Consider the following 12,818-nt stretch of genomic DNA (forward strand, 5'->3'; position numbering starts at 1 on the left):
ATGGTGAGCCCGTACTGGACTTACCTGGCACAGGAGCGGGGCAAGTAGCACGGGCTATGGTGAGCCCGTAGTGGACTTACCCGGCACAGGAGCGGGGCAAGTAGCACGGGCTATAGTGAGCCCGTAGTGGACTTACCTGGCACAGGAGCGGGGCAAGTAGCACGGGCTATGGTGAGCCCGTAGTGGACTTACCCGGCACAGGAGCGGGGCAAGTAGCACGGGTTATGGTGAGCCCGTAGTGGACTTACCTGGCACAGGAGCGGGGCAAGTAGCACGGGCTATGGTGAGCCCGTAGTGGACTTACCTGGCACAGGAGCGAGGCTGTAACTCGAGGAGGTGAAGTTCATGACAGGTTTAGTTATAAGAGGTGAAGTCCAGGACAGGGGCAGCTGATGACAGGGGCACTTGATTACATTATCAGTTGAAGGTAGGCGCAGTCGATGATGAGTGCAGTTGATTATAGATACATCTGACAACAGGTGCAATACAAGCTAAGTGTAATTGATGGCACGTGCAGTTGATAACAAATGCAGAAGAGGATACGTTTAATTTATGAAGCCTGGAGTTGATAAAGGGAGCAGTTGATTCAGTAAATTTCAGGTGCAGTTGAAAACATAAGTAAATGATGGTTGCTGCATTAATGACAGTTGCAGTTGATGATTTGAACATTTAATGATGACTGCAGATGATGACATATGAAGTTGATGACAGATACATTTGGTGATATATGCAGTTGATGACAAGGTGATGAAAGGTGCTGGTGATAACAGCTAAAGTTAATGGGAGGTTAAATTGAAGACATTAGTGGTGGATGTTAGGTACAATTGATGACATCTGCATTATTGACACGTGTAGTTGATGAACAGAACAATTGATTACATGAGCAGTTGATGACAGGTGCAGCTGTTACGAGCTTGTGAAGGAAGCTGCAGTTAATGACAGGTTTTTCATAATAATAGCAACAGCTAATGACAGGTACAATACCAGACACGACGTGTAATTTATGACAGGTTAATTTGACAACAGGTGAGGTACACGATACATGCTATTTATAACAGGTACAGTTGATCAGAGAAACAGTTCTTAAAAGGTTGAAGCAGAGGGTCGGTGCATTTGATAAGAGGGCCAGGTGATAGCAGGTCCTTGTGATATCTAGTGATGAAAGGTACACCTGATAACAGGTTCAACAGAAGACAGATGAGGATGGCACAGGAAAGAATTGATGCGATGATTACAGGTGAAATAAATGGGCAGTTCAGCTGATGAAATCAACAGTTGTTAACAGGTGTAGTTAATGATGGACGCAGCTGATTCTGTAAGCACTTGAAGGCAGGTGTAGTTGATGATTTGTGCAAGTGATGACAGTCTGCACCAGAGGATAAGTGCATTGATGACTGTACCTATCATCAATGCACCTGACCCTTGGGAAAGGCGTTCGTCTGTGGTGACCCAGGACACAGGTTCGATTCCATCGCCCTGATCCAAAGATGTTATCATGAGTCTTGTACATTAAGGAAACCAATCGATTTTCTGACATCAGCGGAGTGCTTTTGTTGCAAGTTCCCTCGTTAGTTTTGATCGGTTCAGACAGCCATCAGAGAAAAACTTTTGACAGAGACCAAACATCGGGTATGCCATTTTATCTTATATATTTTATCTCACTTGTGCTCTAACTGCATGATTCACTTGGCCGTGATGGAGGGCCAGCTGCATGATTCACTTGGCCGTGATGGAGGGCCAGCTGCATGATTCACTTGACCGTGATGGAGGCCAGCTGCATGATTCACTTGACAGTGATGGAGGGCCAGCTGCATGATTCACTTGGCCGTGATGGAGGCCAGCTGCATGATTCACTTGACAGTGATGGAGGCCAGCTGCATGATTCACTTGACAGTGATGGAGGCCAGCTGCATGATTCACTTGACAGTGATGGAGGCCAGCTGCATGATTCACTTGACAGTGATGGAGGGCCAGCTGCATGATTCACTTGACAGTGATGGAGGCCAGCTGCATGATTCACTTGACCTTCATGAAGGCCAACTACATGATTCACTTGACCTTGATGAACAGGTTTCAAAAACGTGTCTATGTTGACATGGAACAAAAACACTCCAGCTTTGCAAGCACAAGAAGAAAAGATGTTAATACTCAGTATTAATATTGCTTCCATTCATCTTGTCGAGGACGCCAGTTTGGAGCTGAACCTGTCAGAAAACCTGTTGGTAGTGTGCCTATTGAGTCCAACAACAGAGTTAAACAATTTAACAACATTTGACAAAGAACTACAGAGACACAAAAAAAATATCTCCTCAAAAAATGCACTTGAAGACATTAAAATTATTAAAAACAAGTATAAATAATTTTATATATGAATGTATTCCTGGTTTAACATAAAGTCATAGAGATAGAAAGATTTAACATAGAGTTTAACATAGGTTTAACATAGAGTTTAACATAGGTTTAACATAGAGTTTAACATAGGTTTAACATAGAGTTTAACATAGGTTTAACATAGAGTTTAACATAGAGTTTAACATAGGTTTAACATAGGTTTAACATAGAGTTTAACATAGGTTTAACATAGGTTTAACATAGGTTTAACATAGAGTTTAACATAGGTTTAACATAGGTTTAACATAGGTTTAACATAGGTTTAACATAGGTTTAACATAGGTTTAACATAGGTTTAACATAGAGTTTAACATAGGTTTAACATAGAGTCATAGGAAAGAGAAGTTTAGATCTGTGGAACATAATTACTTCCCCCGCAGATTTCTCTTTTCAAAAAACCGTAAATTTCCTCCAGGAGTTTGATAGTCCTTTCTTCCATTTTATCTGGCAGTTGATTGCGTAAAATGATTTGCGTTTCAACCATCACAGGGTTGAGCTCTAGGGCTAATGCAGCTACCACCAGAGAGGACAGGAGGCGGTAGTGGAGTGCCACGTCCATGGCAACCTGCTGGCCTCGTGACTGCTCCCTGGCACTCTGGCACCCTGGCTCCCTGACTCACCAGGCTCTCTGTGGGACAGGAGTTGAGCGTGTTGCCATCAGCTGTGTGGATGAGTAAACTATGTTGCCATCAGCTGTGTGGATGAGTAAATTATGTTGCCATCAACTGTGAGGGTGAATAAATTATGTTGCCATCAGCTGTGTGGATGAGTAAATTATGTTGCCATCAGCTATGTGGATGAGTAAATTATGTTGCCATCAACTGTGAGCGTGAATAAATTATGTTACCATCAGCTGTGTGGATGAGTAAACTATGTTGCCATCAGCTGTGTGGATGAGTAAATTATGTTGCCATCAGCTGTGTGGATGAGTAAATTATGTTGCCATCAACTGTGAGGGTGAATAAATTATGTTGCCATCAGCTGTGTGGATGAGTAAACTATGTTGCCATCAGCTGTGTGGATGAGTAAATTATGTTGCCATCAGCTATGTGGATGAGTAAATTATGTTGCCATCAACTGTGAGGGTGAATAAATTATGTTGCCATCAGCTGTGTGGATGAGTAAACTATGTTGCCATCAGCTGTGTGGATGAGTAAATTATGTTGCCATCAGCTATGTGGATGAGTAAATTATGTTGCCATCAACTGTGAGGGTGAATAAATTATGTTTCCATCAGCTGTGTGGATGAGTAAATTATGTTACGATAAACTGAGTATGAGAAGGCCAATATGTTGTCTTCATCTGTTTAGGAAAGGAATGAAATAGGTTGCCATCAACTGTGTGGGAAAGGGTTGGAATACTTGGCCACAAGATATAAGAAAGAAGAGTGCAATATGTGGCCGTCAAAATTATGGGAGTAGGATGGAAATTATTGCAATAAGTTGAAGGAGAAAGAAGTGGAATGTGTCATCGCAAGCTACATGGGAGAAACTTGTCAAGGTCACAGTAACAATAGACTTGAGAATGGTCCAGGACGGGCCGAAACGTCGTCGTCCCTATTTTCTAGTGTGTGGATTGGTCAACTACATTGGAGAAGGGTGGAATTTGTACGTGATTTTGACTAATAATGTTACTACTACTTGCTTAAGGTAAATCAAACAATAGGAGAGAGAGCACTAGCAATTAGTCATTTATATTAACACTTGACTGCACTAATTCCAGAGTTCGTGTAGAATGTTTTATTTAACGAATATTCATTGTACATGAGTATGTCCACGTCATTAAAGATCCTACATAGGTTAAATTGCAATTACACAAGTTCTCATGTAAATATACAAAAACACTGGAAACTGGAAGCTGAAGATACCAAATATTTGGAAGACTGATAATGTAGTTCTAATATACAGGAAGAGAGTCAGACAGGAGGGAAGGAATTATCTGGGGAACGTGCCAAACCATTACGACTATATAGCACTGGGAAGGGGTCAAGATAAGGATTTGGGATGGGACGGAGGGAAGGAATGGTGCCCAACCACTTGAAAGGTCGGGAGATTGAACGCCGACCTGCATGAAGCAAGACCGTGCAAGGAGACGAGACAATATTGTTAGAATAAGGGTAGTAGCTCATCAGGAGAAAAAACTTTCGTGTCACCTTCAACACGTGTTCGTGGATAGTAATTTCTCCTCGCAAGATTAGTAGAATATCTGACCAGGCCTCAAAAATTTGACAAAACTTAGACTGGTGAACAGACTGCATAATTTTGGATTGTCAGAAAGCCTTTGAAACAATACCACCATAGGAGACTAGTGCATAAGTTGGAGAAGCAGTCAGAGGGGACAACGAAGGTGCTGCAATGGTTACAGAAGTTCGTAAACAACAGAAGAAAGAGAGAATTATAGTGAGGGGTGAGATCTCAGAGTGGCGAACTGTCACCAGAGGAGTCCCACAGGGTTTGGGTCTCGGACTTATCTCGTTTCCCGTAAATGTAAACGATCTTGAAGGGGAAAATGGACTCATTCCTCTCAATGTTTGCTGATGAATTGTGGGAAGGATTAAGAAAAAGAGATATCAAGAAAGCTAAAAGATGACCTGGACAAACTAAAAGAATGGGCCATCAAATAGCTACTTGAATTCATCTCAAGTAAATACAAAGTAATGAAACTTGATATAAGGAGCAGTAGACCTGACACAAGCTACCAAATATGAAATGTCTCCAAGAATCGAAAGATCTAGAAGTTGGTATCACGCCAAAACGGTCTCCTGAAGCTCAAATCAAACAGACATCCTGAACAGCATAGGCAACGTTAGCCAACTGTGTGAGGTTGGGTTTTCACCAGCTGACTGGTGGAGTACAACTGCACTGTTCCCTGACCTAGAATGCCAATCTTACCGATGTGCACCAGTTACGTGCACATGTACAAGAGATACGTACACATGTGCACGAGATCCTATTATATTTATTCATGGGGGAAAGACTATAGCATGTCGGGGGTCTGAATAATCCCGGGTGACCACTTTCGCGCTCTCGGCAAACAAGAAAAAAAACTTGCCCCTTGTGCGCTCGGCGTTTCGGGCGATCAAGCGACAACACTGAAAAGTGTTTACTTTTTTCACTGTCCTGACCTTAATTTTCGATGTGCGTATTTAATTTTTGTAGCAATGTGTTCGCAATAGAATGTTCTAGGAGAACATAAGTATAAAATGTCACCAAAGCATGAGTTAGACCAGCACCAAATAAAGAACTACGTCGATCACTAGCCGTGAGCGCCAAACAGGGACGAAATGTTTCTACTCTTTTCAGGTTTGTGAAGTTAAGACTTGTTGTACACCGTTTTTATTTGGTGAGAACGGGAATTTCATGGCGCGCATTTTGAAACTATCCCCAAGTCAATCGGATAAAAAATGGATTTTATAGAAATATTTTTTCTCGTGACGCGTGAGTCAGTTGCGCGGATTCAAGAGAAAAATTGGTGCCGCTCTCAAGCGTCACGAACGCGCGAAACACGACAGGTTGTCGTGTGCCCATAGACCGATTAACCAGGACAAATTGTAACATTTGTGTAGCAGAACAGTGCTAGAGGTGTTGGTTATGTTTTGTGCTACAGAGCGTGACTTTTTGGTCGTGGGTCAGATGTTACCCTTAGGTCAGTTTCCCATTGGTTGTGGCCACGAGTCATGATGTGTCAGAGACATCACACCTCACCTCATCCTGTTTGGGGCTTCACGACTGGAGCAGACACGGGAGCCAGTCCCTCATCGGCTAGGCTGTTTCTTCTCATGGGAACTTTGGTGAGCCTCCCCACGCTACTAACGCAAGCATTCTGTGTTGAAGGGTCAGTGATACAGGACGTATCTGATTGTCGTCTTATCGGCCAACAGACTTAAACCAATGTATTAATTCCTCAACACGTCAAGTTAACTCCACGAGATACTTACTCCAACGCATGCCCGGAATCATGAGCATGATTATATAGAAGCTAAGTCGTTAATGTAAAACACGGAGACATCACGAGATAGCGAGAGACATTTTCCAGTGAGCCATAGTTATCAAGTGTTATCCTAATCATCAGTGACGTTAAAGCATTGGGAAAGGTTACAGCGAATAAATGCATAAAGGGTGGAAACGCCATGAGTATCGTCTTTGTAACCATCTCACTGTGACATGTGTTTGTGTGAGAACGCGGCAATAAACTAGGCCTCCAAAGAAAAAAATAGTTAAGACCGAAACTTGAGACACAAGTGCAAATATTAGACCAACCATGTTAAGCATGATCCACTAGGCCTACTTGTAGTAGGCCTAGTGAATCATATATTCTAATGTAGAGAAGTCGTACTTCACATGGTCCTGTAGGTTTACTGCAGACCAGTAATGTGCTCCTTTTATGTACATCAACTGGGGCTCAATATCTGCCTAGCCTTACTAAGTTCCCACCAAACTCCGAGGCAGACAGGCGTTCACTAAACTTTTCACTCAGTTGGGAACGTCGGGTGAATGTTCGGCCGCCGGGGACCAACTTTGGTCCATTTCACTTACACTGTTAAAAAGTTGCCGCGGCTTGTTGTGTGTTTAGAAAAATACTTTTATATGACTTTTTTTTAATACTATTCTTTAAAATCTAAAGTTTTTGTCATATTAAATGTTTTACCATTAATAATGAAGATTACGAAGTAAAAACCTTGAGATAAATTCACTTCATCACTTAACGCAAATATTATCATCAAACGCATTTGCATGTCGATTATGGCGCTGAAGACCTCAGCGTCAAAATATCGATGTACTGCAGTAATTAAAAATTGTAACAAATTTACTGTACTTCGGACTAATAATTATCGTCCCCGAGGGTTAGTTCTCTTGGTTCCTACGCCTCTGGTTAAGCAAAGCCACTATAAATATGATGCTTGTAAAGTCACGAGAACTGGTTAAGTATGTGAGGGTAAGTCTCTCTCTCCCTGCACCACACCTTTATGGTGGTTGGTTACACCACATTTGTATAAGGAGTGAGAGAAGGTTTCTCTGCTCCTCCTCCACAGTCACAACCCCGCTCCTGTGCCAGGTAAGTCCACTACGGGCTCACCATAGCCCGTGCTACTTGCCCCGCTCCTGTGCCAGGTAAGTCCACTACGGGCTCACCATAGCCCGTGCTACTTGCCCCGCTCCTGTGCCAGGTAAGTCCACTACGGGCTCACCATAGCCCGTGCTACTTGCCCCGCTCCTGTGCCAGGTAAGTACACTACGGACTTATCATAGCCCGTGCTACTTGCCCCGCTCCTGTGCCAAGTAAGTACACTACGGGCTCACCATAGCCATTGCTACTTGCCCCTCTCCTGTGCCAGGTAAGTCAACTATGGGCTCACCATAGCCCGTGCTACTTGCCCCGCTCCTGTGCCAGGTAAGTACACTACGGGCTCACCATAGCCCGTGCTACTTGCCCCGCTCCTGTGCCAGGTAAGTACACTACGGACTTATCATAGCCCGTGCTACTTGCCCCGCTCCTGTGCCAGGTAAGTACACTACAGACTCACCATAGCCCGTGCTACTTGCCCCGCTCCTGTGCCAGGCAAGTACACTACGGGCTCACCATAGCCCGTGCTACTTGCCCCGCTCCTATGCCAGGTAAGTACACAACGGACTCACCATAGCCCGTGCTACTTGCCCCGCTCCTGTGCCAGGTAAGTCCACTACGGACTCACCATACCCCGTGCTACTTGCCCCGCTCCTGTGCCAGGTAAGTCCACTACGGACTCACCATAGCCCGTGCTACTTGCAACTTTTGTTTCGAGTAGCTGAATCTAAAACATTATCATCATCTCCGTGCGCCAGGCCTTTACGGCGGGTGTTCACGCCACACCTCTATAAAGAGAACAGGGGCCAGATTCACGAAAGCAGTTACGAAAGTGTACATCTTTCCTCAATCTTCGAAGGCTTTGGTTACATTTATTTAACAGTTTACAAGCATGAAAACTTCCCATTCAACTGTTGTTATTGTTATAAACAGCCTCCTGGTGCTTCCTAGCTCATTAACTGTTTAATAATTGTAAACAAAGCTGCCAAAGATTGAGAAAAGATGTACAGGTTCGTAAGTGTTTGCGTAAGTGCTTTCGTGAATCTGGCCCCAGGTCTCTCGACATCCCACACACCGATCATTATATTATTCTCTGCAACAAAAAATAGCAATATATTTTATAATTAATTTCTTGCATTTTAATTGTGAGTAATAAGAATCATTTATTTTTTATTTTTGCTTGAAAAATCTGTAGTGACTGAAGGAATATTTTTTGAACATAGTATAATTTTTGTTAAATAAATCCAGTAATTTCTGAATTTCAGTACTGTTTCAAAATCTAGTCGTATAGGCTTAATACAGCATAATTTATCCAGTTGCCATTTAACAAGGACACGTCGGTGGCTTAAATGCAATTTTTTTTTATCTTGATAAAGAACAGACTATTCAAAAATTGGAAATCGCATTAATTAAATTGCAGTAAGTTACATTTTACGACAGATAGCTTGTCCGTATTGAAGACAATAACTGCGCTCTTCAAAACAGAGTGAAGATGTGTTTCATGCTTCTCAGGGAATGTTGTTTGTCGCTAAAGTGTCATGGCTTTGTAGTTGAAAGGTAAGATCATGACCTCGATGTTATATAATCACCCCAGTGAATATAATTAAGGGTTAGGAAGGTGCTGAAGGGTAGGGAAGGTTGTTACAGTGATGAAGATAGTGTGTAGTGAAGCCGTCGCCTCTTGTCACCCGAGCAACGCCGTCTGTTTAGTCTTTATACATAATGATTAAGTTCTAAATGTCCCTAATGCTATGATCACCTATAAGGGATCTTTATTAAAAAAATAAATAAATTTTGTTTCGAGAAGGCCTTCAGGAGAGTGTTTCTGAACACTTCATAATTATGACTAACCATGATCAGTGTTGAACACCTTCTGCTACTCACTACCGAGGATTCAGAGTTCGATCTCTGCGAATGACAGAGATGGTTGGGCACATTTCCTTATACCTGATGTCACTTTTGACTTTGCGGTAAAAAGGCACCCCGGAATGAGGTTGGATCTTGGGGATGATCACCAATAGTTGCAAAGTGGAACTTGGAGAATGAGTAAGGGCTTCTCCTCGACTATGAAACACAATTAGGTGAAATAATTGCCTGCCTGCTCTGAGCGCCTCTATTATGTGTTACAAATATTATCACTTAATTCATAGACCAATATGTGTTTCAGTTATGTCTCGCTGAAGTTTGCTGATCGTCTCAGCTTTAATATAATCAAATGAGTTACACTTTGAAACACATGTAATTTGGTTTTCCATTCCTACCAGATTCTGATGGTATTAAATATTAATTAATAAATTATTGAAAAAGCTTTTCTACACTTGGTAGGTTGTTCTTACCTTGGGCACGTCTTGAAGGTGTCTGCTGCCGCAAGTAGTTCTAGGCTCTTTACTTGAGAATGTTCCTGCTATGTTTTGATATCACCAAATGTTGTCATTACGGCCATATTCAGCATACAGGTTTGTTTCTTGGGAAATCAACAATGTCCTCTCTGGCGTAAACAGTCTGTGACATGAACCTCCAAAGTTTAAGTTTTCTCAATTGTGTAACAGTGAAAAAGACGCAGAAATGTTCTTTATTTATAGTTCTTAAACAGCTTGCATGAATACTGAGTAACTGAGCCATTGGCTGAATCCAGTGTTTTCTGCTACAAAGACAACACAAGAGAGAGAGAAACAAGGCAGTGGGGGGGGGGCCGGATAAGGTCAGCCCTAGACTATTATGCAGCCTATTTTGCTGATGGTTAATGGATCAGAATATGAAAGGCTCTCAGCTGGTGCAGCCTCTACACGGCAGTGTGCTTTTCCGTTTGTTGTGAAATGCCAACTTTGCCTCATTCCTGTAAAATCTAGCCTATACTGATGACTGCAGTCAAACCTTCACATACACATGAGAGAAAATGCCGACTGCTACGAGGTTCGTTAATCACACATATGCAGACATTTTCTCCGGAAACACAACGGCACGTTACATTTGTGGCAAACTGCATAACATGGAATCTAGAACAGGCTAATTAATGGGTGGAAAATATCTATTGCTCGGTGATGAAGATGACATCTTGAGGATGAAGTTTGACAGTTCAATAACCTTGAAGAGAACATAGTTAGGCAGCCAAGAAACTTTGAGATCCGAGTCGCATTTCCCACCTCGACACGGGGGATGCCAAATCTTACATGAAACACAGCTTAACCCCAACATGAAAATGCACCATTCACCTGGATGACCTGTGCCCTTCACTATTAATCTGAATACACGACAATGTAGAGCACCGTGCGAGAAGACTCTAGTATTGACACAGTTCGGTTAAGCTGCTCAGTATATCAGAGCCTTGGTGGCCTTACTGCATATATATATATATATATATATATATATATATATATATATATATATATATATATAATATATATATATATATATATATATATATATATATATATATATATATATATATATATATTATTAAGACTCCACAACTGGCCCAGCTTTCTAGACAACCAGAAATTCTCAACTGCAACACTTGGCTGACAAGGATTTTAAACATGTTTACAGCTGAAATTCTGTCAACCGTTCATCAGAGCCGACAGAATGATGAGGCTCTTGAATGATGAGGTGGCACCAACTTTATTCTCATTGTATACACCAAAATGAATCAAAAACTCCAAAAATGTATATACCCCACTTCCAGATTGACCCTGTCGGGGACTCGACGAGACAGAAAGACAAAGAGAGAGAGAGAGAGAGAGAGAGAGAGAAAGGGGGGGGGGGAAAGCATGAGACAAAACATGTTAAACAATAATTGAAGCGACAGAAGGCCTATTGACCATACAAGGGAACTCCTATTTACATTTACCAAATCTCATTCATATATATCTAACCTATTCTAGGAATAAATATTTTCGGAGATCCCACATACATTACCCGGTAATTTGTTCAATAGCCCTGTTTCCAAATCCATATTTTCCTTTGTGTTTCCTGAATCTAAACCTCCTCTATTTATAACAATTGTTTCGAGTTCTATATTTTTTAAACATTCTTTGTTGCCTTTGACTCTGTGGCAAACTTCAACATCAAAGGGATCTTGTTGTGGAGGAATGTTTGATCAACATGGAGCGCTGAAGGTTGAGTTTGGTCGTGTTGATCATAACGGCTTGGCATAAGGGACTTTGTTGCTAACGAAACCTTCACAAAACACAAACTTGAAGTCTCTAAATTCCTTCGCCGTATTCCTTTCTACTCTTCCGCACCCTCCATCTCTTCCCTGATTCCTCCTCGTTTTCCCTACCACACAGGGATCTGTGTGAGAGCAGTAGCACTCCCGGTTGCAATTCTTTTAACCATGTCGTTGCGCTGTTGACAAAGGCGCGTCTGGGATCATCCTAGACGTAAGATCGAGCCCTCATCACGGCCCTCGTGGATTTATTCAGATACAACTACCTTCATTATAGATGATGGAACTAAAAAAAGAGATGAATTGAAGATACAGGTGATGATGACGATGGTGTAATGGGGATAATGGTTCACAGAGAGTAATTACACTAACGGGATGTGTCAGCGAGAAAATCCGTAGAAGCCGTGATGAGGGTTCGAAACGTGTTCAGTAGAATTCCAGATTGTCTTTCTTTTGGTCATATCGTGGCTTGGTTGTCTGGAGCGTGTGTGTGGGAACGCTCACCGCATAGGTTCGAATCTTCATCACGGCTCCTACGGATTTTCTCAATGATAATGATTGATAATGATATTGGTAATCTTGATTTATATAATGTAATTATAATAGTGAGAGATGGAGTTGATAATGTTGATGATAATGATGATGGAGAGTCATTGTGATGGTGGTGGTAGTAATCTTGGTGGTGGAGGTGATGGTGGTGGTGATGGTGATGGTGGAGGTGGTGGTGATGGTGGTGGTGGTGATGGTGGTGGTGGTGGTGATGGTGGTGGTGATGGTGATGGTGGTGGTGATGATGGTGGTGATGGTGGATGTGATGGTGGTGGTGATGGTGATGAAGGTGGTGGTGGTGGTGGTGATGAAGGTGGTGGTGATGGTGGTGGTGGTGGTGATGGTGGTGGAGGTGATGAAGGTGGTGGTGGTGATGGTGGTGGTGATGGTGGAGGTGATGAAGGTGGTGGTGGTGATGGTGGTGGTGGTGATGGTGGTGGTGATGGTGATGAAGGTGGTGGTGGTGATGGTGGTGGTGATGAAGGTGGTGGTGGTGGTGGTGGTGGTGGTGGTGGTGATGGTGGTGGTGGTGGTGATGGTGATGAAGGTGGTGGTGATGGTGATGGTGGTGGTGATGAAGGTGGTGGTGGTGGTGGTGATGGTGGTAGAGGTGATGAAGGTGGTGGTGGTGATGGTGGTGGAGGTGATG

At 42.6% G+C, this 12,818-nt stretch overlaps 1 long non-coding RNA gene across 1 annotated transcript in view; it reads right to left on the bottom strand.

Annotated features, from left to right (window-relative positions):
* The window catches only part of LOC138370346 (uncharacterized), an 11,612-nt gene extending 1,713 nt beyond the window's left edge, over nucleotides 1–9,899 (bottom strand). The window contains exons 1-2 of the long non-coding RNA XR_011230110.1: nucleotides 9,792–9,899; nucleotides 2,761–3,019 (exon numbers count right to left, since the gene is read on the bottom strand). This is a non-coding gene — a long non-coding RNA (uncharacterized lncRNA). The remainder of the gene's footprint in view (nucleotides 1–2,760; nucleotides 3,020–9,791) is intronic.
* Between the last annotated feature and the right edge of the window lie 2,919 nt (nucleotides 9,900–12,818).

The sequence above is a fragment of the Procambarus clarkii genome, chromosome 31 (assembly GCF_040958095.1).
Source record: "Procambarus clarkii isolate CNS0578487 chromosome 31, FALCON_Pclarkii_2.0, whole genome shotgun sequence".
Taxonomy (NCBI): Eukaryota; Metazoa; Arthropoda; class Malacostraca; order Decapoda; family Cambaridae; genus Procambarus; species Procambarus clarkii.